Below are 4,056 nucleotides of genomic sequence, written 5' to 3' on the forward strand. Positions count from 1 at the left end.
CCTCATATCACAGACATCTGAGAGCTCATAACTCGGTCTCTCTTGTGTTTTGTCTTATCTTTTACGTATCGCTTCACCCAACAGTGGTTGCATCAGCAGAAACGTTGTCCACGGCTGTCATGCTGCCTATACTTCCTCTCTCTCTCTCTCTCTCTCTCTCTCTCTCACTCCCCCCCTTTCTCTTTTTTTAATGACAGGCAGGTGCATGTGTACGCACAAACAGACACTGATGATGTGTTCACTCACAAGCAAAGTAAGTCCTCAGTTGTAACAGCTGCTTTTCAACAAGCTTTTTTAAACTTTCCTTTTCCCACATACAGTATCCGTTGAGTGAAAATTACTGTCATGTTAAGATTTATGAGTAAAAGCGTCCAAAGGTTTACAATAAATTACCTTTGCGTACCCATTGCTGTTTTTTTTTTATAAAATCAATGTAGACCATACATCAGCCGTTTCACTTTCCTCCTCTCTCTGTTTTGCTTTGTGTAATGTTTAAAGAAGAAACGTGCCAATCTGACAAGGGACACTGACACCTTTCATCACCATTTTTTTTCCTCTTTATTTAACAACAGCATTGTGGCCAGATGCCACGGGGAAGGTACTGTAAACACCACTGTTTTCTCTACCTTCCTCCAATGCTGTAACGTCCAACAAAATTGAGGCACGCAAGTTTTCGGCTGCCATATGCTAAACATGGGTTGGATAAACTGCAGGGGAGGGAGAAGTGAGTAAAACAGAACATTGTTGCTCTTTGTTTAAATCGCTCATGAAGGATTTTCTCAAATTTTGTTAAACAAACTTAGCAGGTCTCTTATTGGTAAATATTAAAGGGATGAGTAACATTATTAATCATGGAGTAAGTTAGTAAGATGTTACGCTGTCTCTGAGCACATCTCCCTCTACTACCCCGCGCTGCACACTGCAAACAAGTCTGGACAGCTTTGTATCTCATCCCTCTTTGGATAAACACTGGCAGGAAATGAATGTGGTTTTACAATGATTCACTCCATACTGGAAGCATTTGTTGTCAAAGAAATCCATTCAAAGCAGCTTGGCTTCACATGTTTACTATTTTCTCCCGCTTTGGTAGATATGTATCTTTTCATTTGGCTGTATCTTATTTCTACAACTCACCTTAATAAGGACATTTTGGTTTTGTTCTCTAACAAAGGTCGTTGAGTTTGTTTTTTATATTTTTTTTTTTTTAAGGAGTGCTTTTTTCTGTGAAAATTATGCAATTCTGTTTTCATCCTCTCAATTTGTCTGCCCCTGTTTTTGTTTTTTCATGTATCTATTATTTGTCTCCAATATACTTTCCCCCCTTTTTTAAATTTACTACATTGCAGTCTCTTTTTTGCTCTTTATTAGTAGAAAGTCAAAACGCCTAAGGCTAAAGCTAAAACCATGAAGTACAGCTGGTTAGTGACTGTCAACCAGAGTAATGAGTTTTACCTTTAGCTGAACCATAAAGGCTGGTTCTTGCCCATGGGCATTCCTGCTCTGAAGTGAGGACAACGCACATGTGCATGTATACCATGAGCGTCATCTCCATGGTTTAAAAAAGTCTTTCACTGTTTTCTCACATCATGTGCATCAAGATGACTGGTTGTTTTTGTACCGTGGGATGACCTGGATTACTGTCGATGTTAAAGAATCACAAGTTAACAAGTTTTTAAACTTCATGTTTTGTCTGTTTGAGACAATCGAAGATTTGGTCGCCTGTAAACGATGGGCTAGAGTTGATTTCAAGGTTTTCAAGTCAGAGTACGAATATTAGTTTCAACAGCAAACAATAGCATGCATTTCATGCTTTTAACAAATCAAAACAGGCGAATGACCCTCTAGTTTCAAATGTAGAACATTACACTGTGACTGATTCAAACACAACTGTCACTGGCTGTGGTCCCACAGTTTTTACAGGAAAACAGAATTAACCTTTACTTTTTGTTTGTTTTGTTTTTCTTGTCAGTTATATTAAAATCAAATCATTGACAGTTTCTATTTTCATTTATTTTGTGTCTATATTCCAGAAATAAAGTATTTTTTTATAATTTTGTATTGAATTTTTTAATTATTATTATTTTAGCTGCCAAAAATGTTAACACATACTAGATGAATTAATACAAACAATCTTTGTGAAAAAATTTAATTGTAAAGATTTAGCATTCTTTTTTTTCGTACCTTGCCTTATTTTGCAGAATGTAAAAAATAAAATTTCAATGCAATTCTACATTTTTCAAGTTCACGCTTTACAATATTATTGTGAGTACAATCTGTACAACATTTTAGATAAGCAATCAGTGAAAGCAGAAGTAAATATATGAAACAGTTGCACTTTTTTTCCCGGTCAAATTCATCTCATCCCATCGCATGAATCTAACTGTTAGCTAGCATTTTAACTTAGGAGAAGTGATTAAAAAAACTCCTTCAATTTGAGAACAATGTCTGTATCTTGAGTCACTGCTACAAGTACACGATGTTTTGTGGTATTCCCAGGGAAGACCACGAAACATTAAACACAGATAAACTGTCTCTCTGTGATTAAAATCAATGGAGCTCTGTACTCTCACCAGAGTCAAGCGGACATAGTCATGTGTTCTAAACTTAGCCTGAGTGGAGCTCACCATTGAGATAAACTGCTTCCAGTCCAATTATAGTTTACTTTAAGTCCAAGTGTTAGAGTACTTTTTAGACTAAAACTAATTTTTAGCAGCTGTTACCAAAAAAAAACAAAAGAAATGTTTTTATTAAAACAGATATTACAGGAAAATGTATCAATATGTACATTTTGTCTTCATTATGATTGTACACAATCAGAGTGTCACAGACAGTGGGAACTGTATGGAAGGTTTCTGAGACGTTTTTTTTTTTTAATTACCAGTGGACTTTATTCTTGTTTTAGCCACACATGCTCAAACTCAATTCACTAGCCTTGGAAGTCACACACACATGGGCCAAAGTTGGTTAAAAACTTTCAACCAGATTGATCTGTAATCCTGTTAATCCATGTTCCCTTTAATGACAATAATGAGCAGCAAATGTTTCTCTTCTGAGATGTTTGTTTTTTCTTTTGATCACCAGAAACGTCTTGAGACGAAACTTCAGAGTGACCAGCGTGACCACATATGTGATCTCTTTTTATCCTGCCCCTATATGTTCATGATTTGGTCTAAAGCAAACCAGTAAAAAGAACTGCGAGTAAAGTACAATGTATTTTGTGTTTACAGGCCTGTTTGTTGCCCGAACAGCTTGTTCCAATTACCGCTCTCTCTCAAACCAAGGTGAACAAGATTCTCTTGCACATTGGTTCGGAGGGGGTGCCATATGTTTTTCATTAGATAAGATGAGCAGCAGCAACCATCCTGTGTAATTTCTCTGTTTTTTTGTCACGGTAAAAAGAGAAGACTGCAGTTTTTTTTTTTTATTGATTAACTATATTTGTGTCTGAGCGTCAACTTCTTTGATCAGCTTAGAGTTCCTAGAAATTTGGAGAAAACGCAAAGTCTTTATTTTGAGTCTTAAAGTTTTGGCTGAAGCTGCAAGAGGCCTGCAAAAAGGGACGTGTTCCCTGAGAAACGAAGACATCTGTTGTCTGTGAGAAGAGAGCACCAGGAGGAGAGCAGGGATTGAGGCGACTGTCTACACCGGCAGCGGATACAATGCTAAGTAATTGGGAAGAGGCCTGTGCGTGAGCAAGTTAAGGAGCTGTGTCTGGGTGGCAAGCCATAAAGGAAGGAAGACAGGCCACTTCATTCCCACAAGATAAAGGAGAAGAAGAAAAAAAGTCAAAAAAAGAAAAGAAAACCAGCATACAGAGAAGAACAGGAGTAAAGCTTACCCACCCACCCCCCTGCCCACACTGCTGTCCTTTTCTCTGTAGCCCTTCCAGACCCAGACTCCAGACTAGCTTCATCCTTGTAATTTAGATTAATTTCTTCCACATTTTCCTCAAGAATTAGGCTGTGACTCCCACCCCCGCCCTCATCCCCTCCCACCCTAAACACACGCATGCAAACATACACACACACACACACACACACACACACACACACACAC

Source organism: Austrofundulus limnaeus, unplaced genomic scaffold, assembly GCF_001266775.1.
Source record: "Austrofundulus limnaeus strain Quisiro unplaced genomic scaffold, Austrofundulus_limnaeus-1.0 Scaffold51, whole genome shotgun sequence".
Classification (NCBI taxonomy): domain Eukaryota; kingdom Metazoa; phylum Chordata; class Actinopteri; order Cyprinodontiformes; family Rivulidae; genus Austrofundulus; species Austrofundulus limnaeus.